This window comes from Symsagittifera roscoffensis, chromosome 4, assembly GCF_963678635.1.
Source record: "Symsagittifera roscoffensis chromosome 4, txSymRosc1.1, whole genome shotgun sequence".
Lineage (NCBI taxonomy): Eukaryota > Metazoa > Xenacoelomorpha > Acoela > Convolutidae > Symsagittifera > Symsagittifera roscoffensis.
Window position 1 is genome coordinate 22,584,540 of NC_087065.1, and position 24,437 is coordinate 22,608,976.

The 24,437-nt window shown below is 45.0% G+C and overlaps 2 protein-coding genes across 2 annotated transcripts in view; one reads left to right on the forward strand and one right to left on the reverse strand.

The window, feature by feature from the left end:
• LOC134844457 (propionyl-CoA carboxylase beta chain, mitochondrial-like) overlaps positions 1 to 18,718 on the reverse strand; it is a 293,941-nt gene extending 275,223 nt beyond the window's left edge. The window contains exon 1 of the mRNA XM_063861155.1: positions 18,705 to 18,718. The gene's annotated coding sequence lies outside the window, so the exon portion shown is untranslated. The remainder of the gene's footprint in view (positions 1 to 18,704) is intronic.
• Positions 1 to 24,437, forward strand: part of LOC134844416 (UBX domain-containing protein 1-like) — a 583,758-nt gene that overhangs the window by 518,229 nt on the left and 41,092 nt on the right. The gene's annotated exons all lie outside the window — the stretch shown is intronic.

A 24,437-nucleotide genomic window follows, 5' to 3' on the forward strand; every position in this document is an offset into this window, starting at 1 on the left:
GCGGGGACAAGCAGTGGCAATCGCAAACGGACAGGCATGAGGTACAAAAGGTACGGAGACGATTTCCTGATTGACAAGATACAGCCCGATGACCTAAGCAAAGAGCTACTAATTGTGGGCGAACTGGCAGCCGATGGTGAATGGCAAATTATCAATGATAATGAACACTACCCACAGGAAGACTACTCGACACCAGAGTGGGAGACGGATTTGGAACAGAGCGAGATAGAGAGGAGGGAGAATACGAACTTGAGGATATTAGAATGGATGCGCGATGTCAAGAACGGAAGCGGCGAAGGACAAACCATACAACATGTTGACGTATCAGCGGGAGAGCACATGAAAACGGAGGATCATCTCTTCGGCTGGACAGCAACAGACAGGCCACTCGAGATTCCACCAGAATATTTGGACCCAGCACCATCGACGGGGACGTCGATAAATATTTTTGTCAGGGGAGTGGGGGTAGGACTTACCCACACCGAAAATTTGATGATAAAGAAACTCAGGGAAGTGAGAGAAACGAGCGGACTGGAACTGGATGGGGAGGAGGCTGAGCCTACCATAGGACGGAATTCCAAAATGAAGTTTGAAATACCCAACGAATACTCGGAGAACATCCTGATAACGGATAGCGACTTCATTCTGTCAGACAGGACTAGCGCAGTCTGTATCATGGTGGACATGAGTTTCAAATCAAGACTGGAGGCCGACTTCAAGAGAGAGTACCAGAACGTGGAGTTTCTGTTTAGACAGAGACCGGGGACTGGGAGGAATGGCTGCGCTTCCACCATCAGTAGCACAAGTCCCAGGCAAATACATGTGCTTCTTGGTCACGAGGGTCAGTGAAAGGAACACGATCGATCCTGAACACGTAATGTTGGCACTAACGAAACTGCGGGACTTCATGATCGAAAGAAGAATAACAGAGGTCTCAATGCCGGTCTATGACCCGAACAGGGGCAAACTGAGCCCAAGGGAACTATATGCTATCCTACACGTGGTCTTCGCGGAAACGGAGATAATGGTACATCTGCACAAGAAATACTACCTGAGTGTCGCCCAAGTCAGGTACATGGGGGTCTTGAGTTGAGCATAAAGGGATCTCAAGATAGGTGTTGGGGTACAAAACAGGTAAAAGGATCTTAAAAGTGATTGGCATGACAATTAAATTTTAAATGATTGATGGTGCTAAAACATAAAATGAATCTGCATGCTTTTAGAAAACTTTCAAATGAGTTATTTTAGTAGAACGAAAAGGATAAGGTTTTAACTATAATGGCAGGGGGGTTTTAGGTTAGGAACATAGCATGTTAGTCTAAAAATCAAATGTTTCTTTCAGATTGATTTGGTAAAGTCAAATTGACTACCCAACTATACTCAATTGAAACAAAAAGAAGTTCTTGAACGAACACACAGTTGAACAACGCTTGAATAAGATAATTCTCAAGTACTCAAGTTGGTACGCTAATTCTCAAGTGGTACGGTAATTCTCGAGTGGTAAGGTAAATCTCAAGTTGGTAAGGTAATTCTCAAGTTGGTACGTGAGCAAGATCATCCAGAAATAGTGGCAGATCGATTTTGGAAGTCCATGCCCGCGGCTCTGAAGAGGCCCACGCTTGACGAGCTATACAGACGCCTGAGGGATCTGGATTACACCCAAGTGGATGAGAGAATGGCGGTGATGCTGAATGCCATCCTCCAACTGGAAGAGCAGGGCGAATGCCGGGAGTCTGCAACCGAAGCGGTTCTAATGGTCGGCTACACCACTGAGGGAATATCCAACCAAGAGCAAACCAGATAGCTGTCCTGGAATGTGGATGGAGGAGTGAGGGGATTCGACTAGGCGAGGAACCCTGGCTTGAGCAATAACACCGAGTATGGCGCAGGGGAGTTCTCACTACCGATCAGACCATCAGCAAGATCAGCGGGCCAGAGCACGAGTAAGACACCATCGATGACGCGAGCGCAATAAACGGAAGAAGCGTATCCGGACCTCAGTACTCTGAAGAGAGAACTTGAGAGGACACAGAGGGAGAGGAACAAGGCGAACCTTGACCAGGATCAAGCGAAGCTCGAGAGAAATCAGGCGAATCTGGAGAGAGATCAGGCGGTCATCGAAAAGGACCAAGCGCCGAGCATCAGCAAAAACAAAGGGTCCGAGAGAATGCCGCGAGTTGTGAACAGCTGAAGTCGGAACTTGAGAGAATCCAGCAACGACAGCGCGAGCTCGATATGCAAAAGGGAGCCAGGCCCAAGGAGCGAATGGTTACCGGCTCAAGACCAGAGTCACGTATGGAGAGGTGGACGAAGCTCCCAGATCGAAGGGGCGGTTTAACCTTGACCGCGCGGCTCAGGAACATATGAATGAGGGGTTGGATGTATGGATACCGACTGAGTCAACGTCCTCCCTGCGTGGCCTAGAGACACAACCGATACGTCCATTGATGGACATCGCACTGCCTAGGTATACCACAACTAAGAAATCGTGAGAGTCCAGCAGTTGGAGGGAGCAACCGATCAGGCGTGTGGTAATCTCAGGCTACAAGAAGAACACGGAGGGCAGGTACCACAGGCACAATCGCATGGATTGGAGCACGGCACAAAGAGTCAGGAAGGATTGCTTCCATTACGCGGCTTGGGTGGAATACCTCACGCAGCCACGTGTATCAGAGGGTGTGGTCCATCTAATCATAGTGGACAGCCTGCTGCGGGTGCTGACCCGGATTCAATCACATTGGCAAACGGAGATCTTGAGTTTCGCTGGAGCTGCGATGCCACAGATATTGGCATCACTTGAGATGCTAGGGATGGCAAGAGTATATACGGTGACTCTAATGATCGGGACGAATGACGTGTCCAGGGGGGAGTCAAGGAAGGTGATGAGGCTACATGACAAGATGAGCTGCATCCTTGAGGAATTGCGGATTCAAATGGATTCTGCCATTCTCACGGTGTGTACCATTCCCTACAACATGAAGGCGGACTAACACGCGATGGAAATGAATACGAAGGTGCGAAACCTGAACGAAGTAATCAGGCAAATACATCAAAGGAGTGTCCTTCCCGTTGGATTGCTGGACGTAGCCGAGCAGATGGAGCGATCTGTTTTTCCCGACGATGCATCCTCAGACGGGATCCACTTTGACAGGCCTAGGGGAGTGGAATGGTTGAAGAATGTCTTCCAAAGGCACATAAGCGCGTTGGAGGCAGAATTGCTGGAGACGGGTAATTCACATTCGGACCACCTCCAAATCCACTTTTCCTCACCTCAAGAACCATATCCAGTCGCCTGGGGGCGACGGCCGATTCTAGAGACAGCTCGAGGAGCAGCCGGACCAGGTTACCAGTTGTCGCACCGATGGAGGCCGAGGAGGCAACGTCATGAGCACCCCAGAGTTCGGTAGTGTCCTCGGTGGTAGTGGTGGAGAGCAAGAGGGTGAAGAGACCGGCGGAGACCAGTCGGTCGAGATATCTGGAAAAGGTAAAGGAGCTGGACTTGGAAGACCTGGAATGCGGACAAGAGTTGGCGGAAGCTCTGGGTTTCGAGCGAGTGTCACATGCGGACTTGAGAAGACACCAGTGCGTGGACTGGTTGAAGGCTCAGGAGACGCATTTCTCAAGAGCGAGAATAATGGAGACGGCGGATCTCACTGGGACTCCCACAAAATTAGTCATGGGACCTATCAATTACAGGCCTCTCAAGTTGCTGGGGATTCCGGGACTCATAGTGGAGCCCCCCAAGCATCGAACGAGCATTGCCAAAATCAGGTTGGCAACTCCAGCGCAGTTGAGGGTGGTAGACAAACTATTGGACCCAAGAGAAATGGAATTGCCAGATGCCGCTTATGAAGGCACGAGGTTGGCGGACGACCCCAGATACAGGAAACTCCCCTGCGGGAACACCCAATTGGCCAAGACCTTGGCAGTTTACGACAGAGCAGATCTAGCTGCTGCGAGGGTAATCATCGTAGCGGGATCGGACTTCGAGTTAACGTCTCCCAAGTTGTTCTGGCCGAAGACTTTGGTATACTCACTGCCAGGGGCCGAGCTGAATCAAATGTTAACCCTGGTGGTAGCAATAAAATCGGAGATGCCTTGCGTGCCCGAGCTATTACTGTTTGCGGGAATGAATGACCACCTGCATGCGACTGGGTTTCTTGAGCAGCTCAAGGGCGATGAACCAGCGCCGAAGAGAATCTGGGAAGCGATGCAGACGTTATTTGCAGCCATGAATGAGGTAAAGGAGAACGTCAACTCACGATTTGGATCTAAGACAAAAGTGGTGTTCACGACGTCCCCCGGGTACGCGAGCATGCCTCCCGCTCTGCAGTTTGTGTATGCGGTTTTGATCTTGATAGCCGAGGGGAATGCATGGCGGATCCTGATGGCAGCTCCCAATCGGAAGTTGGAACCGACGAACTTGAGGCTTCGCAAGTCAGAACTGGCGGCGGCGTGTGCAGATGTGTCCCACGCGTTGAGGGGCTTCTACGAGTTAGCAGATAACCTCATTGTGTTGGACGAGGTCCTCTTGCTAGAGATATCGAACTTCGCCAGACAGCTCAAGTTCAGTCCGGCTATAGGGGACGACCATCCAATAATAAATCACTTGACGGCCAGCTTGTGGTTTCGAAGCATGGACTTGACTATCACGAGCTCCACCAGTAAGTCCAGGGGACCGAGCAATAAAAGAAAGAATGTGGCTGCAACAGAGAAGCAACTGGAGTCGATGGTGTATCGATTGACGCAAGAAAGAGGCAGGTGGCCGTTCCTGACACCAAGGCTGGAAAACGCTACGGAGAAGACAAAGGAGAGTGCCCCACCTCTTGTGAAGCAAATCTGGAGTTCTCTTGAGGAGCAGTTGGAAGTGGCTGAGAGTAGGGAGATGATGGTGACCAGGTTCGTCACAGCTGCAAATGAGGTCACAATCGGAAGATTCTGGAGGGAGCACGCAAAGGGCGAGCTGAAGACGAGAAGAGACCACGAGATTCTTAAGTTCTTGAGTCCTTGTTGGGGAAAGGAGTTCATGGCTGGAGTGTTTGGTGCAAAGGAGACCATCTTTGGAGCCTTTGTACAAGAAATACTGAGCATGCCCATCAGCTTGTTGTTGGCACTGTACCTAGTTTACCCGAGGTACCTATACAATATGGGTCCAGCGTATATGTTCAGTCGGGGTGTGGAAACACTCCTGATTGACGGGTATCTGGCACTGGTGCTACTGACCCATGGTGAACTGGTGTCATTTCATCGACTGACGAAATATGGGGAGCCCCTGTCGATGGGGAAAACCCACTCGAGCATTGACACCTACTCATATAAGTGTGCTGCAGGGCTAAAGAAAACCTCCTGATGCAGAACCGACACATGACTGGTGAGGAAAAAAATCCGAAGACGAGAGATGAATGGAGGAAAGTGAATGGGGGCATGCCTCTGTTGACAGACCTGTGCCTGGCGATGAGATCGGACCCAATGGGGATAATCCAGGGGCTGGAGGAGGTCGTAACCTGCATTTATGGACCGGCCGTGACATACGCGTTTCCAGATCCTCTAGTGACGGCTTATCGCAACTCCGTGACACACTTGAGCCTCATAAGTGTACTGGATGGGACAACGCTCAACTGGTGTCAGCAGGAGGTGCTGAGGGCACAAATGAGTAACATGGTACTCTTCGGAAAAGTGAAAGATCAAGAGTTGATGGTGTACAATTTCCGAGGGCAACTGCAGTGTAGGATGGGAGGTAAACGCGAAGGTCCCATCGAAACTTATCCCAAGTTCTGGAACCTGAACCCCCTGACGGCGAGCGGAAAAGAGGTCTTGAGGATTCCCGCGTGGAAGAAGAGCTTCGAGTTGGTGAAAAGGGAGCTAGAGACAATTTAGAGCTACTGGAGAAGGAAATCTTGCCAACAACCATTCCAGAGATCCCAACGGTAAGGAGAATGACACTGGGAATGAACAGTTCCCTGGTGGTCCCATCCCTGTTCGCGAGAGCAGCGGCGGAAGGGCAGCAAAGAGAATTCACCGATGGCTGGGATCCCCTATTCATCGGCTACACTGCAGCGGTCTATTTTCACACCTGTGACATAAAAATACACTCCTGGACGACCCCAGCGAAGAAGATGAGAGGCTCATTGCCCCCAAAGTTCGAGATACGAGAGGTCTTGAGAAAGCTTGAGCGGGCGGGTTTGGAGAACATGTTGCCGTTGTGGGACGACGGCAGGATGATTGTGGAAGAAGGACACATTGCACTAAAAGACGAGATGAAGTTTGCCACGAGAAGATACCGTGCACCTTACGGACTGGAACCGGTGGAGATGAGACAGGAGGGGCAGGAGCTGGATGCAGCAGGCCCGTTGTATGTGGCTCTGACGGAATACAAGAAACCGGATCCAACGACGCCATCACCCCTGTCGGTGAGCACCCCCTGGATATAAAAGAAGCAGCCCTGTAGAAGATTGGTTCAGGAGGACTCTTGAGAGAAGTAGAGTCGAATCAGGAGCAGAAAGCATGGATGAGACTCTCAAAGAGGCAGGGGAGGATATGGAAGTGGGGAACACGCCCGAACCAAAACCATCAGAGGAGGAATTCACCACTCAAGAGCTGTTGAAGGATCTGAGCGGAGAAAATTGGGCAGACACTGCCACACCACCTCTGACCTCATCTCCCCGTAAAAATCTAGAGTTGCCACTGATGAGTGAGACTTCCAATATGGGAATGATACTCTTGAGTGCAGAAGATAGGTAAAAGAATACCTTCGAGGGAAACAAGACCATGTTCCTAGGGACTCTGGATGAGGACGCTTGGCGAGAATTCTTGAGAGAGTTTAATCGAGAAGTGAATAGCGAGATCACACTAGATGATTTCAAGGAAGAACTGTGGGACACAGTGGTGAAGTTCGGAGAACCTGTCCTGATGGGGACAGGTCTGGAGGAAAAAGCTGGAGGAGAACTGCTGAGCAAGATGGTCGAGTTGAGAAAGGCATCACTGAAGACCAAAGAAGACGAATGTAAAGAAAGCTCTACTCTGAAACAAAAAACTGTCAATAAAATAATTTAAAGTGTAAGGGGGGATAAAGTCGAAGCTAGTAATATAATTAAAAGTACTAATATCCTTAAGGCTCAAGCAGGGTGAGGCAAGAGTTGGAAGGGTTGGATGGAGACAAAGAGGCCGAATCAGTGATGATAACGGCAACGCCCCCAAGTAAAGACGTGAAGTCTCGCAAGAAAAAGAGAGAGGTAGAATAGCGAGATCACACTAGATGATTTCAAGGAAGAACTGTGGGACACAGTGGTGAAGTTCGGAGAACCTGTCCTGATGGGGACAGGTCTGGAGGAAAACGCTGGAGGAGAACTGCTGAGCAAGATGGTCGAGTTGAGAAAGGCATCACTGAAGACCAAAGAAGACGAATGTAAAGAAAGCTCTACTCTGAAACAAAAAACTGTCAATAAAATAATTTAAAGTGTAAGGGGGGATAAAGTCGAAGCTAGTAATATAATTCAAAGTACTAATATCCTTAAGGCTCAAGCAGGGGGAGGCAAGAGTTGGAAGGGTTGGATGGAGACAAAGAGGCCGAATCAGTGATGATAACGGCAACGCCCCCAAGTAAAGACGTGAAGTCTCGCAAGAAAAAGAGAGAGGTAGAAGGGTGAGGTAGTCCTTCGGCGGATGCAGTCTCGGAGAAAAACTTGAGAGAGACGGCCCTCATGGTTCTGGCACGATGGAAGACAGCAGCCTACAAGAGTAGCTACGAACCAAGGAAGTTGCTGGAGGTAGAAAGAGAGATGGAGGTTCCCACCAACTCGACAACGGAAGAAGACTTCAAGCTTCAGAGGACGAAGATGAAGCGAGGTTTGACGAGCGGGCAGACATGGGAAGTGGACGTCGGCAAAGAATGTGTCTCAAACGAACACCAGGCCACTGGGAAGCAAGTAACTAGCGATCCTCTCGAGAAAAATAAAACGAGGAACACCTCCCGACCGTGGTGGGTGGCCCTGGAAACATTGAAGGAATTGGAAGACTGCCTAAAGAAGCTCGACAGTGGAGTGTCACGCAAACGACGCAACTGGGCAACCCAGCAGAAGGCTGAGATTAACAAATTGGAAATGGGGAGCCATCTGAGGAGAACTTGGCAGAACTTGTTGAGGGATCATTTTGAAGAAGCGATGAGGACATCCTCATCGGCGTCGCCATTGATGGCAAATCCCTTTGTTAGAACAGCAGGACAATTGATGTTCGGGTGGAGCCTGGTGGGACAAGAATTGGAAACGCTGACCTCGCACGACAAGTTGAAGTTGGGTGGAAAAAGTCTAGAAATATATCAGACATTGATGCAACACGTTGCTAGTGATAAATCAGGCTTGAGCCTGGCAAGGAGGAGAGACGCTACTTGTTTCATGAGGTGGATAATGTCGGTGAGGACTGACAGCACCATCCTAGCATGTCATCAAAGAGCAACTGGGAGCATAGCAATGGAAAGGAGAGTCTCAGCAGTCATCTTGAATGTATACCAGAGTACTGGGATAGAAAAGGAGGATGGTTCCAGGCAGTCTGTAGAGAGCCACAGGAAGTTAGACGAGTTACGGAGATTCTATAACAAGAAGTTTGAGGAGAAACACGACGTGCACCGTAACTTGGCCTCGTCGGGAGAGTACTTGAAACCCAATAAAAAGGGAGAGTACCAGTATGTGTCTGGAGTGATGGTGATGGCGTACAACCCTTTCCTGGACTCGGAAGCCGGAGGCGCTCACAGAAACTACGAGGTGGCGGAGCTACTAAAGTTCTGGACAGAGAAGATAGTGGAAATAGACACTGTGGAGTGAGACAGACCTAGCTTGGGTTTGATTCTCGAGAAAACACCAGAGGTGATAAGTGTGCCGCGCTCAAGTAAAAGGGTCGAACTGAAAATGGGTAATGGGAATGGCATGTTGGTCACGAATCTGGGAGTGGTGTGGAAATTGCTGAGGCCCTCCTGGTGTCCACAACCCCATGCGAGCCTGATCGAGGAAGTCACGGAGCGAGTGAGACTAGCACCGGCGGAGGACGAAGATCTGGCGACATTGAGCATAGTGCACAGACTGATCCTGCCTCAGGCGAAGGAGTCAAGTGAAGCGACGAGTAAACTAGGTTCGGTGAAGAAAATGGAGCCGGGCAGTTGTCTTGACTCGACGTGTGGAAATGGCGAGCACACCTGTGATGGACGGTCATGCGTCAGGATACAGTCCTTCCAGAAAGAAGATCTAGTCACCTGGTTTGAAGACATTACCGAGAGGGAGAAGAGTGAAATACAGATAGTGGCTGAGTGTTACGCGAGTACCACGGTAAACCTAGCAACAGCTCTGGGATTCTTCTCGAGAATGTGCAGTCTCCAGTCACTGGAGAGGCTAGAGTCAGAAGACCACTTGGTGACCGCGTTGACCCGGGGTGTTTCAGGTAACCCAGAAACACATCAAGAGCTGAAAGGTTGGACTTGAAGCGGAAATGGGATTTCCCATGAGCGAAGCCTATGGTCTGCCTCTAAATACGAAGTCCTTAGTTGGGTCAGTGATGGCCAATCTATGTGGCAGCCACTATCCATTGCACATGGCGATGGTGGAGGTATCCAGCCAAAGGGTATTGATAGACAAGGCCTTCTCAGTGCCCAAGTGTGTAAGAATGGCTCGGATGTCGCATCATTCACACAAGCTGTTGAGGAAGATCCGAGGGACAGTGCCGAAGGAACAGAGGAACTTTTTGAGTGAAATCTGGGGTCAACAACTTCTGGGTTTGGAAGGTGAAAACACAAGTGACCACGAGAGACAAAACGTGATCGGGAAACCTATGGGCGGTGCTCCAAACATGGAAGAGAACGACGCGATACACGAGAAGATGATGGAACTTGAGCCTCTCCTAGAAGCCTCGGGAGAGCGCAACCTTAGGAGCATTGACCTCACACATGGGGAATGTCCATGCCACTGTCTAGCACAAACGGTGTGGTACTCGGATCACGCGAATCTCTGCCTGATCTGGGATGTGGAAGAAATCAGGTCGTTAGGACTGCCCGATCATCAGCAGAAGGTGACCATCTTGGTGGTGAGCACGATGCTGGCTCTACGATGGATTGAAGAAAATGTAACGAAGTATCGGGAATCGAAGACGCCAACGGCGGAGTCGATTTACGCGATAGATTACAGCAGGAGACTTGAGTTGTTTGAGACTGCATGCAAGGTATTCGCCATACCGATGGAAGTCAGACACGTATGGAGCCGCATAAGGTTCTTTCCTTGGTTTCGAGCGACGTTGACGTCCTGGTTATACATGGTAACGAAGGATCATATGAGGAAATATCAAAAGGAATATGGACAGTTCCAGGCCGAGATAGGACCGGAGGCTTTCATGAGACCTCTGCTGACCCATCGAAATGCGATCATGATGGGGTGGAAAAGAGTTGGTAGAGTGTCCAGAAACAACACCAAGGCGAGAGAGTTGATACTAGAGGAAGACTTGGCGAAGAACGTGAGCCTGAGTGTGCATAATTCCTTCTGTTTGAACCGAGAGTCGAGGGTGAAGAATTTGCCCAATCAAGCGAAGAGACTGCAGGAGCAAAGGGAATGGATGCGGTCCTATGAACAGCTGAAAGCCTGGGAAGAGATCGTGATTAGCTCCGATGACGAAGAGGCACTGTTGAGGCAGATCACGGTGTCAAATACGTCTGGGTCTAGTACCTCGAAGACGAAGAACACGAGATGAGCAAGTGGCTCAATGGGGAATTCTAGAGCAGCCTTGAGTCTTGAGAGGGAAGGAAAGGGGCTCGAGGGTGAACTTGGATGAAATCTAGGTTCACGAAAAAGAATCTTTAACAAATGAGATATTGTTATTAATAGCTTATATCTATTATATAAATCAAAATGCTGCATGACAATTTCCTGATTGAATAGGACAAAAGAAAATTTAAATTACTAGCTTAAAAAGCGAAAATTCAAAGGTGCAGGTGTGTGCAGATTTTGATTGCTGTTTAGCGATAGTGTGAAAATTTTACATGGTTGTGAATTTTGGGGTGTAGATAAACTTAAGTCTGCTGCAAACTTCTGTAAATGACCAATGGCACTGTATCCTGAGCAACACTCGGGTTCCTGGGGATTCACTGACAGACAGCAGCACGCGATGAGGACATCGATCTTGAGTCCGGGGAGTATGTGCCAGTCGGTCATATCTGGAAGTTTGACCTTGAGGAACACTTAATACGTGGTTTTGGAATGAAGTTTAATTTTTCAAAAATTTGAATGGAGCCTGTCATGCTCAGTTTTCTCGCGACAACTGAAAACATCAATCTAAAGTCAGAACAACCGAATTACAATTGCGGGAAAGTTATCAAATAAAAACAGTGGGAAATTGCTATTCGCAATTTCCGTCGTAGAAAACGAGAGTAGAGCTGTCCTATCTGATATAGGAGACAGAACAATTACAAGTGCAGATCAAGAGTCAACGGAACCAGAGTGAACGTTCAAAGGAAAGGTAGACAACTGAAGTCTCCCAATGGTTCAGATCCAAAACTACATTCTTGAATTAAAACTCATTTCCTTCAGTTGGAACTTATCGTGAGAAAACTTAGTGAATTATATTCGATTATATTCATGCTAGAGTTCTTAATTAGCTTAATTACTCTGTTTCTCAAGTGTGCTGCTATGTAAGTACCAAATTTAGTTTTCCCGAGTGCATTTTATAATAAGTATGTTGAGGTAAGGCGAGTTTTAGGTTGATCCATCTGAAATGGATCAAAGTTCCACTGTCTAATAAAAATAACCATACGGACTGATCCGACCCGGTTTTTAACGGCGTTCGTGTATTTTGGGTATTTTGAGACCTAAGTATGGGGACATTTTTATTTTCTAGAGTGGGGGGGGGGGTATTTTGTTAGTGGCCTTTAAGCTGTAACGGGTTCTAGTCTCATGTCGCAAGCGAACTGATTTGGCTCCGACCGTTTTTGAGGTAGAAAACACAAGAGATAGTGTCCCCGACTCTTGAGCCAATGGTTATAGGGCCTATTTTTCTTAAGCCTCATATGTGATGTGACCGAAGTAGGCGACTGTTACATAGATTCCTTAGCTCCTTGTAGGATTATTGCCGGGTCTGTTTGTAACCCTGGTACGGCTGCCGCTGAAGCGGAAGAGCGAAAAATTGACAAGTATAAAGATCTTGTAAATGATGGATATCTTTTTTAACCGCTAGCTTTTGAAATTGAGGGCGCGGCGGAACCCAGCACAGAAATTTTTTTAAGCAAGCTTTGTAAGAACCGAGGATATGCACTGAGGAACCCAGAGCAGGCAGCTTTTTAAAACAGAGAATCTCCCTGGCAATACAGATTGCGAACGCCGCTTGCGTACTCGGAACAATAAATGACAAAATAACTTTTGACAAAATTTTTTATTTGTAACACTTGTATATTATATTTTCTCGTGTCGAGTTGCGTGTTCTTATGGAAGAAACGTAACCCGTATCGATTTTAATTGAAAAGGACTTAAACACTTGTCACCTTTTTTTATCATTATCACTTCCATATCTAGAAAATTCCAAGGATGAAGGGACTCCTGCCTGTAACATCGGTTACTATGATACTTTTGACCTTCTGATTACCTTAAAATTAAAAAAAAATCAGGCTGCTTTCTGGAACGGATAGCTCTTCGTTCAGCAATACTACTGTTGTCGCACACAGGGTTCAATACTTCCGGGTTGTCACACGGGACTGTAGACGGCTCCATGGATTCACTAAGCCCGTCCTCTTGGCTGATAGGAATTGATGGTGGGTTTGCCTGCCCACCATGGTCAGTTCCCATTTCGTGTGCCGTGGTATCTTCAGGAGACGGGACACCATTGTCCCCAGGAGCCAAGGCTGTTGTAGAAACAGTGTCCAGCCTACCATCTTCTTTGCGAACTCTGGCAAAATATCGGTTGATTACTTGGTCGATAGTAACAGGCACAATTAAGGGGTCGTCTTTGTTTCGAACAAAGTTACGAAGACCTGCTTTCTTGCCCGCGGAGAGCCACAAAGTCAAGTCAAGTCAAGTTTTTATGACCATTAGGCAGTGCCTCTTGTGGTCATTTCAAATGTTTTTTTCCTATCTCCGTTTGAATTCGTACATGTTTTCCAATGTTTGTCCAGTTTCCCCTTGAATTCGCCGATGGTCTTGCTTTGCACTGTTTCCTGTGGCAGATTGTTCCAGTCGAGAGGTGCTCTAATCGTGAAGAAATTTTTTTTGCATTTCTAGATTTGCTTTACGTACTACTACTTTACATGCGTTACCTCTAGAATCCCTATCATTTCGCTCGAATAGTCCCGCAGTGGCATTCCTATCATACAAACCATAGCAGATTTTATACATTTCTATCATTGTCCCTCTTTTCCTTCTGTATTCCAGCGATGATAGATTCAGTTCTTTAAGGCGTTCGTAATAGGATAGATTTTTCATACCACTAACTAGACGCGTCGCTCTTTGTACGTTTTCTAAGATCTTTTGATGCTTGATCAGTCTTGGGTGCCAGATTATGTTCGCAAGTTCAAGGTGTGGCCGTATCAAATATTTGTAGATGTTTAAAAATACTTGTTTCGTGACTTTAGTGAAGCTTTTCTTAATTACTGCTATCAAGCCGTTTGCCTCATTGGCTTTTTTAGTGATGTGTGTTTCGAATGTCAGTTTGTTGTCAAGCCAGATACCCAGGTCTTTTTCGAGTTGCACTTCACAAAGGAAGATTAATCTCGCGAGATTCGCGCCTTACGAAACTGAACAACTTGTTATGTGGCGTGTCGTTTATGGCGGTACAAAGCAAAGATCTCATGGCTTTTAACGCTTCGGGTGAGAATGATTCCCACATCCCAGCACTTAGTCGACAATAATGCAGTAGACAGGTTATACCCTTCCAGAGAATGCCATTAAACCGTTCGGTTTGGCCGTTTCCTTTTGGGTTGTAAGGCGTCGTGCGCGAATGCGATATACTTCGAGAGTGGCAAAACTCTTCGAATTAATAATAATCATAATAATCATAATAATAATAATAAAACAGAATTTAGGATACATCCATGGGATTTAGCTCCCGAATCAAGTTTATGAGATCAATCATATTTTAGTTTAATGAGTTTAGTTTTTTGAAGTTTAAGCATCTTGTGCATCCGCAGTTGATTCTCCAGGTGCAGGTATCGACTTCATTGTAGATTTTCTCGTAGAATTGCCAGTACACTCTTGATATTTTTGGTTTAAACGAGTCACTTAATAGGACTTCATATTTCAGGTGATCGTGAAATATGTTTGTCAGGCTGCATGCGCGTTGCCAGAAATCAGATTCGCGTTTATAAAGTCGAAAGTTCTTCGCGTTGAAACGTCTTGTTGTTTTCGGTCGATTTGATTCAGTGATTTCTATAAATCGCCACCATTCCAGGTCGGTCTTTCCTCTTAGAATGTTCGCGAACAAAAGTAGTACATGCATTTCTTGGTAAAGAGACAAGGGAAGAAATTGAAGAGTGGTTAACCTCGATTTATAAGGAATTTGTTTATTTCCAAGTATCCATTTCGTTGCTCTCTTTTGCACTTTTTCTAAGGTGGCAAGATCTTGCTTTGAGGGTTTCCAGACTGATGATGCATAGCTAACGATAGGTACTACATAGCTTTTGTATGCATTTTTCCTGTTGTTCATGGTTGCGGCAGGTGATAAGTTTCTTTTGATGCAGTATAGGGCCTTCAGTGCTTTGCTCGCACGATTGTTTGCATGAGAAGTCCAGTTAAGATTTTTTGACATTATCATTCCAAGATCTTTAAGTTCGTTAGGCTGTTCGAATTTGTACGAGAATATACTTAGGTTGCACTCGCCCTTAATTACTAGTGTTTTGCTCTTGGTCATATTGAGGCGCATTTCATTGGTTTCACACCACTTCCAGACTTTTCTAATATCAATGTGCAGGGTAGTCGGGTCGGTGCCCATAATTTTATAGTCATCCGCATAGCCGTAGCACGATGACATGACACATTTTGGCAAGTGGTTGATGTATACTAAGAAAAGGAGTGGCCCTAGAATAGATCCTTGTGGCACTCCACTATAAATTGGCAGTTGGCTTGAGACCGAGCTGCCGATGCGTACTGTTTGGGTTGGACCGGTCAGGTAAATTTTGATTAGATCCAATATTGGGCCTGTTATTCCAGCTCTGCTGAGTTTTTCGATCGTTATATTGTGATTTACTTTGTCGAAAGCCTTCTGGAAGTCGAGGTAAAATGACGCTAGGAAGTGGCAGTTGCTATTGTCAAAAATCACAAACATTTTGTGCAGGTATTCGATTAGGTTTGTTATAGATGAGCGTCTTTGCCGAAAACCGTGTTGAGATTGGGACAATGCGGTGGATAAGATTGGTTACATTCTGTCGAAAATAAGTTTCTCGAGGACTTTGGATACTGCTACGAGGAGGCTGATCGGCCTGTAATTATCTACCATTTGTTTGTTCCCTTCTTTAAATATGGGGATTATTTCGCTTGTTTTCCAGAATGATGGGAATTAGCATTTGTTTGCAATTGTGTTGAATATGAGATGCAGTGACTTTGGTAGGGAGTCTGATAATTTTTTCAGCAGATTATTCCCCATACGGTCAAGTCCTTTGGCCTTGCTCTCGTCCAGCAATTGGAGAACGACTTGTATTTCTAGTTCTGAGAAATGAATCATCGACAGCTTGGGCTGTCCCTCTGTGAGAGTATAATCGTGGTGATTCTTACTGAAAACGGATTGGAAGTACTGATTAAATAATTCGGCTTTTTCGATATCGGTATTAGCTGACTTATCGTCAAGAAATACTTCAGTTGGGATTGAGCTTGTTTTCATGGTAGTTTTGAGGTATTTTTGGACGTTTGAGAAGATTCCAGACTTGAAAATTTCTGTTTCATGATTGCATTGGTCTGCTGAGAGCGATAAGGACAATTCAGTTTGTAATTGCTGGATCTTTAGGGTATTTGTTTTACTTTGGCGTCTGAGAGTTTCTACTTTTTTCATGAGGTTTGAGCTCGTGGGAGAAACCCAGGGCGCTAGATGTTTCCTATGTTGGGTTGTTCGGGGTATGTGTTTGACTATAATACCGTAGATCCAATTATACCACTGATCTACCAGGAGATCAACGTTGCTGTAGCAGTATGGGTTGAAGTGGTGCTCTCGCACATATTCGTTGATTTCGTTCCAGTTGGCTTTTTTGAAGGCAAAGCCTAAAAAGTTGTATTTTTGGGAGGGTAGAGGGACCCTTTCGTGGTTTATTTTGTGATTCATATGTAATTTTGAGCCGTAAGGTGGGTGATCTGAGGTGAAGTCGTTTTTGAGCCGATTGTCCATGTATACGTCTAGTATGATATCAGGATTGTTGCAGAGCAGGATATCCAGGCTCTTTCCAGTATCGGTTATGATGAATTGTTCTAGGTTTAATTCATGGAATTTGTCTAGGATGCTTTGTTCGTACTCGCATTTTGATGAGAGTGATTTCCAATTTGTACACGAGAAGTTGATATCTCCAGCAATGACAAGATTTTGTATGCCTTGCTCGCGTTGTGTTGCTTTTATTAAGTTCAGCAATGAGTTAATTTGATCTAGTGACCATCGGTATGGGCTATACACAGTGGCACAATATATACAGCAGACAAGTATTGGTACAGATATCTTGAGTTGAACCATTACGCAGTCTTGCATGCCTGTATCAATGCGGTTATGTGGTATGTTGGCGTTGATGCCAATTAGAACTCCTCCGTGTTTTGATAGACCGGCTTTTGAAGTTCTTTCAGATCGATAGAGTTCAAATTGAGGCAAGAATATGGAGTCGTCTGTTATGTTGTTGGTTAACCATGTTTCGGTTAGGCAAAGTAGTTGGTATTGACAGCTTGTGTTTATCGCATTTGCGAAGTTTGATCTTCGATTGTAGTCGAGTATGCTTCGGACGTTGTAGATGAGTAGGCTAGGAAAGAGTTCTAGTCAATTGGAGATTGAGTTCTCCGTTTTTTCGGTTGCAACTGCTGTCCATCTGTTTTCTATTTTCTGGTAGAGTTTTTCATCGCGGATGCGCAGGTTTTGTTTATCAATGTTTTCGTTTATGAGCTCCCGCCGTTTTTGCAGTGCTTGATTTTCAAGTTTTGCTTCATCCACTGATAGCTCGCGGCTGACAAACACAGGTTTGTCATATGTTTTTAAGCGGCAAGCGGATGATAGTATTAGTCGTTTCTGCCAAATTGGGACTTTTACCAGTATGGTTCGGTCCTTGCCTTCCTGTCGTTGACCCATCCGGAACAGATCAACTATCTCTGGCACAATTTGCATGTGCTCCAAGATTTCCTTTACTTGTTGGAGGTCATTTTCTTGTCTTTTTCTTCGATCTTTGTCGTTTAGTTCAGGGATGCCGCGGATGCGGATTCCGTTTTGATTTTCTTGTTTCGGCGTTGCGTTTATCGGTACCTTGGTTTTTGCTTCTGATTTGATCTCATTTGGCTTCATTGTGGTTTGGGAGAACAGCGTTTTAATCTCTGTACGTTCTTTCTGAGTTCGTCCATGTCCTCTTCAATCTTCTTGAATTGCTTCGGCGAGGTTTGTTCAGCGTCACTGACTGCTTTTCGGAGTCTCTCATATCCGTTGGAAACCACACATTTGTTGCAGAGTAGAGCAATGTTTTTTCCCAGTGTCGTAATACCATTGATTGCTGTATCGCTTAGGCTGGTACAGCTTTTCGTCAGGTGCATTTTGCAATTACACACGATGCAACAGAAAGTATCTTCATTCTTTTTGATTTTTTGTTGGCAAGTTTCGCATACGGAATCAGTGGTCATTTCACGATTTCGTTTCATATTTGTTTGGTGAGGACTCCGAGTCAAAAGACTCAAAGAGTACACTCAGTTATATACTATTGTAGTAAAACTAGAAAAGGGACTCCGAGTCAAAGGACTCAAAGAGTACAACCAGTACGAGTTTTACTAACCGTTTTATTGTGGGGTTGCTGAGCGCCTCTTCTTGGCTCTTCGTCGATTCTTCGATGGTTTGCTTTTCGTGGAGCGGGTTTTGAAGATCGCGTGAAGGTTCGGATAGTAGTGCAAGACTACCGAGAGAGATCGTAGTTCTAATTCAGATGACTGGTGAAGCTCGCGATAAAGTCCTGTGATGTTTTCGTCTAGACTCTCTGATTTACTGATAAGATGTTTTGTAACGTCGATGACAATCGTGTCAAGAGTTCGTAGCTCGTCGAATATATTTTCTGCTCCCGTACGCTGACAGTAGACAATAGCAAACAGATTGATAAAGCTTCTGAGAGTATCCAGGAGTTGCTGAGTCGTAAGGGGTTTGATCTTTTTAAACTCTGTGATCGAATTGTTGATCAGTATAATAGATTTGCTCGTTGCTCGTATATAATCGGTAACGTTTTTAAATTTAAAGTTCGTCCCTGGGTTCAGGTTAAATCCCCCCTCGGCGTAGACAATTTGCTTTACTATATTTTTCTGTTCAGGGGTTAGACCTTGTTCGATTGAGTGAGAAAGGGAACTTGCGGCTATGATTTCTATTATAGAGATAAAAATAAGGAAATAAGGAAAGAACTCAGCTGGTACTGGAGATGGAGAAGAGAAGGAAGAAGCTGTTTTCCCAGAGACCAGGTTTGTTGAATTTGGTGTAGTGATAATCAGTAGTTAGAAATAGAGGGCCACCACGGCTGCCCTGTTATTCATTTTAACTGAAAATAACTATTTAATAAGTTAGTTATGCGGATATAAACTGCGGATGTAAACTGACTCCCCCTGTCCGAATGAATGAACCCGGGTGACCCAAAAATTTCAAAGAGCTGAGAAAACCAAGCAATTAACGCCTGAGATGTGATGTTCCGCAAGGGATAGGCGAACGGAAAGCGGCTGTATTCATCGACTACCGTGAAAACAAATTGGCTTTGTGACTTTGCAGACGGAACTTTTGGTCCTACTATATCAACTCCCAGAAATCAAACGGTTTTGATGCCTTAACAATGTGGCCAGCTTGGGAAGGTTTGAAAAACCTGGGCTTACATTCAAAACAAATTCTGCAAGTGGCAACAACTTCACGAACCTCAGCAAGCGAAAAAGGCAGATTATGTCGCTGAATGTACTCCCATAGACGCGTGACGCCAGGATGAGCAAGGCTATTATGCACGTCGACAAGGTCGCCTAGCGGGGAAGATGTTGTAGCAGCTACATGAATCCGAGAACGGGCGTCAGCCGAAACATTGTCGTTGCCACAACGATACTAAATATAATATTTAAACTCGGACAATTCTAATCTCCAGCGCACTAGTTTGTCGTTCTTAATTTTCGACTTGTTCCGCGAAACTATGAATGAAACAGACTTTTGATCCGTTTTGACAGTTGTATCAATAGCCTTGATGAAGTGAGCCCATTTGCGAAAAGACTCCACGATAGCCATAGCCTCACGCTCTACGGTCGACTGCTTTTGCTCTGGTTGACTCAAGGTGCGTGAGAAGAACGCAATTGGTCGCTCAGCTTGGGAAAGAGCGGCCCCTTTCTGAGACCCAGAAGCATCAGTCTCAAGTAGCAAAGGGCCAAACTGCTTATTTGGACTTGCTAGACAGGACTTAGCGATGTCATCCTTGATGGTGTCGATAGCGCTCAAACACGGCAACTGAAGTGCGATAACATTGTTCTGAAATGCCAAAAGGAGTGGTCTGACTTTGTTAGAGAAATCCGGAATCCATTTCTAGTTGTAGGCGAAGAAGCCCAGCAAGCGGCGAAGCTGAGGTAACGTTGACGGAACAGGATAATCTATAAGAGCCTGCAAACGCTCAGGATCGGGATTTTTGCAACCCTTCTCGATGATGTGACCGAGAAACGAGATTTTTGTGACACGAAAACACTTTTGTACTCGTTGATGGTGAGTTGCACAGATTTAGCTGCTGAAAGGAACGCGTCAAGTTACGGTCGTGTACTTCCTTATCACGGCCACCAATAATGACATCATCTAAATATGAATGAGTTCTTTCTAGCGCGTGTTTGTCAACAAACGAATCCATAATGCGTTGAAATGCTGGAACGGCATTGGTTACTCCGAACGGAAGGCGCGTAAATTGGTACAATTTACCATCGACCTCGAATTTTGTCATAGGTCTATCCTCGATACGAAGAGGAATTTGGTGGTATGCCGATTTTAGATCCAACTTTGAAAAAACGCTATTGTCGGCGGCTTTGAGGATGAGATCTATGTCTGGGAACGGATAGGCATCAACCTCAGTATACAGATTAATTGTTTGAGAGTAATCCACGACCATTCGCTTTTTGTGACCGCTTACTACAAACGCTTGGGCCCGCCACGGCGAACACGACTCCTCAACTATGCCACTGTGAAGCAGCCTCGCTACTTCTTCCCTCATAAAACGCGTGTTCTCAGGAGCACATCTACGCGATTTGGTGACAATTGCAGACTTCCCCGCCCAAAGGCGGTCGGAGAAAATAACCGTATAAGCACACAAGCGAGAACCAGCGCAGAAAGTTAGCTTGTCCCTGGTTCCACCTGGACGGAACTCCACAACCTCGTGCTCCGCAAGCACATCATTGCCAATGATAACCGGAGTGACGAGAGACTGAATAACCTTAAACTGCACATCGTATTCTTGGCCGCACATTACCAAATTAGCTCTAGCGTAGCCTATAAGTTTTACAGGTTTGCCGTCCGCTAGCAACGTGGTCAAGCTAGTAATAGATATTGAGATAGTTTTGAGGTTGCCTCTGCTGCATCTCCTGATTCCAAATCTCAAGGTCCTCTCGGGACTAAAAAGATAGGAGTGTTGAAGATTCGACCAGTTGCGGGCGCGCTAGCTGTCGGTAACAATCAGCGTTTTCCTCTGAACTACCTTGTTTTACGCATTAGAAAAATAGCACCTTGGGTTAGTTGTAGGGAGGCGCTGATTTGACCAGACGATCCTATTGCTTCACTTATCACCCTAACGCCGGGTCCCATCAAACATGGCGATATAGACAAAGCTGCAAACACAGGATGTGTTCCCCAAAAGTTTATAAAGGGATCCGGCATTAGGTATGGGTCCTGAGCTGTCTGTTTTTTGTGCCGTCTTGTGTGGGCTTGTTTGTGAAGACTGCCTGTCGTGGTAACCAGCTCCCTCCTGTATCCAACGTTGGCTCGATCCGGCCAGGCTAGATCCGGCTCTTTTGACGCCGGAAAAGGTCTTACTCGAAAGCCTCAGATGTCGCAGCCCCAGGACACCTCTCGAGCAGTGATGTTCAAAAATTAATTGCAATTTATTTGAGTTTTTTCCAAGGCAATCAGTTAATTTTAATGAGGACTTTCTATCAATCAATTATTACAATTAATGGGCTTTCTCAAATTCAACATTTATTCAAGAAAACAGTTTATTGTTCTGCTTTTTGAGGATGACTTATAACAAAATTCCGTATCTTTTGCCCCACAGTTGGCTGTTGTACTAGTGGAATAAATGACATTCCAAGCTTGCCGTCAAAAGTCGATGTCATTCACTCACTGAAAGAATTTTCGGGCTACATTAGGCCTACAATACTGTTACAATAAGTGTTATTAATACGTGTTATTATTGGCAATTAATTGGTTGCTTTACCATCAATTAGAAAAATACCGCGTCAATTAATTGCATCCCATTAATTGCAATCAGTTTTTCCCCTATTAATTCACAGAGTTGATTATCTGTTCCCATCCCCAGTGTCCGTATACAGTCCGAATCTTGAAGACCTGACGGGCCATACGCCATTAATAATCATATCTCCTCTGGCTAATCCAGTCCGGTTCTTGTTTTTGGGCTGTAAACCAGAAAGAGAACCAACGTCTGGCAGTTCTGCCAAATCAAGAAGAAGAAAGAATGAATTCCCTTAAATAATAAATTAAGGCAAAAATAAAAACAAAAATATCAATTCAAGATCGACAGTTTGAGCAGGTGCACTTCAAGAACCATGAACACAAGTTCAGTTGATCAAAAGTTGACGCAGTTCTTTCTAAAAGAAGTTCCTTGACTCTTCTCTTGAAAGACTCGAGGGGAGCGAAGATGTCTACACCAAGACCGATCAACTCGTTGACCGATTTCTCAACGCGATGAAAGAAGCTGCCACTTCTCAGTCTGCCACTTCTTTGCTGTTTGAATTTAGCAGAGGATGGTGGATTTCCGGCTGGTGGTCACCTTAAAAAAGAAATACGCAGAAAACGGCAATTCTGTAAGACCATGTAACATTTTGTAGAACAGTAACACATCGTTGAAAATAAGATGGTAACAGATAGGCAGAGTTTTGTGAGAAATAACTGGTCTTTGTAGGGTATTGAACCAATGACCCATTTCAGACACTTTCGATTGAAACTTTCAAGTTTTCGGATATAACATAATGAAGGAAACCAAACAGGGGATGCATAAAAAATGATACTCTTTATACACATGTTAACAAACATGAGCTTGGTGGATTGAGAGACAGTGAAAGGAAAAGCTTATCAATTCGAACTTCTTCTCAAGGCTGGTCAAAGCTTATCAATTGTTAGTCGACTCATCTTCGACTATGCCAATTTCGCTAACCTTTTCTCATCTGTGATATAAATCAAGAATTGAAAAAAAGTGGCGAAAGTGATTCCACCATTTAACTAAAAAATTCAGCAGCAAAGGGTCGCACTAACCACAATAGAAAATTGCAAAAATTATTGTGAAATTCCTTATAGCAAACATTCCAACTTTAAAAATACTTTTATTCACGCTTAAATTAATACCAAAAATTCCTTATTTACATCCACAAACACAGTTCCTTTCCTTCATTCTAGGTCGTGCAGCTTCAAATTTGACCTTGGACTTGATATGATAATAATGCGTGTCTCCGCTCGTGAGCCGTGAAGCGACACTTTTTAGCGCCCTTCTCATTCTGAACTTCTCGTTGCCTGAAAAATGGTAGGCAAGATTATACGCGATAACAATTTTGAGATAATGAAACAGCAGTACAAGGATCTATTCATCTGAGAGACAAGGATCTGAGAACCGTCCACCCTTTAAAAAGACTAGGCAATTCAATGATTTGTTAACAAGGAACCACCAAACTCTCTAGTAGATTCGATGTTGGTTCGCACCTGAAGGCTCGCGGACCTGAGAAAATGCTGACTTCACATTCGAACACGACCAGAAAGAATAAATTCGGACTTACGTGTTGGTAACTTTGACGAGTAAACTTGCTGACGATATTGCTGTCTTGGTCCAAAAAAAGGGTTTTCTCGCAAAGTCCAAGTTCCATCTGGTTCATCACTAAAACCTGTTGATGTGTTGCTAGTGTGCCGTCTGTTTCAACAAATGCTAGTATTGATTCAGTCAACTGTTTCCTGCCTAAAATTTTTCCAGAATTTTTTTTTTCGGTTTGTTTTAATCTCTTCCGATCTATGTTTTTCGTTCACAAGATACTGTGCTCTGATTTCTGCGGCCACATATCTTCTTTTCTGTTTGTGGTTAGTTGAAACAATAACACGATTGCTTCTTCGAAATTTATTTCAAACTCTTCTTTTTCCCATGATTAATTTCTACAGGTTTAAGCTCGCTGGAGTTTATTTCATGTTTGATTGGACGGATTAAGTTTAGGGGATATACTTCTCTGAAAGTTGTTCGATCGCGCTTTTAAAATAGGTCCAAGCTTCCTCGATATTATTAGTTGGCAGATTTTCAATCAGGTTTATACCGATAAAAAATTTTTTTATGATTCGATCGTAGTTTCCTTTTCTGAATTTCAAAGGCCATTCGAGTGCCATCGAAGTCGTTTTCAATGGGATCTTCAATTCAATAAGTGATTGGTCCCTTTTCCCTAGAGGAGGTGAAACTTCAGCCCAACATCGGAAAGAACATTATCCAACTGAGATGGTTTTTATCTTTCCCCTTACTCTTGTTGGCTCTTCAATAGGGAAGTATTCCTAACCTTTTCAAGGAATTGATGTTCTTTGCTTTCCTAGCCTTTAGGGGTACTTGCATGATCCCAATTTATTTGGTTAAAGTTTGCATCTCCAACAATTAAGGTAAAGTGCCTCGAGCTTGATCTACATGGGTCTTTTCAGAGTCTGTTCAAGTCATCATTCTTTTCTTCAAATGAATGAAGGCTTCTGTCTACAACGGCGAGATCTAAAGTTTTTTTTTTATCCCAAACTGATATCACAGATTGTGCTTTCATCAAAACTTGGGTGTTTGTCGCTTAAATAACAATCAATACTACTGTGTCTATACAATCAAGCCACGTCCCTTGTCGCTCGAGTTCATGTTAAGCGCTTCGATGTTGTAGTCTCTTATTTTATGCCAAGCTGGGCTCCATTCCTGTTATGAGTTCTTAGGTTTAGCTTGTACTACTGCATGAACAGCTCGTTTTGTTATTTCATCGATCAACATAATTAGCTTGTTCAGTTTGTCATGAGTATGTGTATCTACATTTGAGTGTCAGATGGTCATA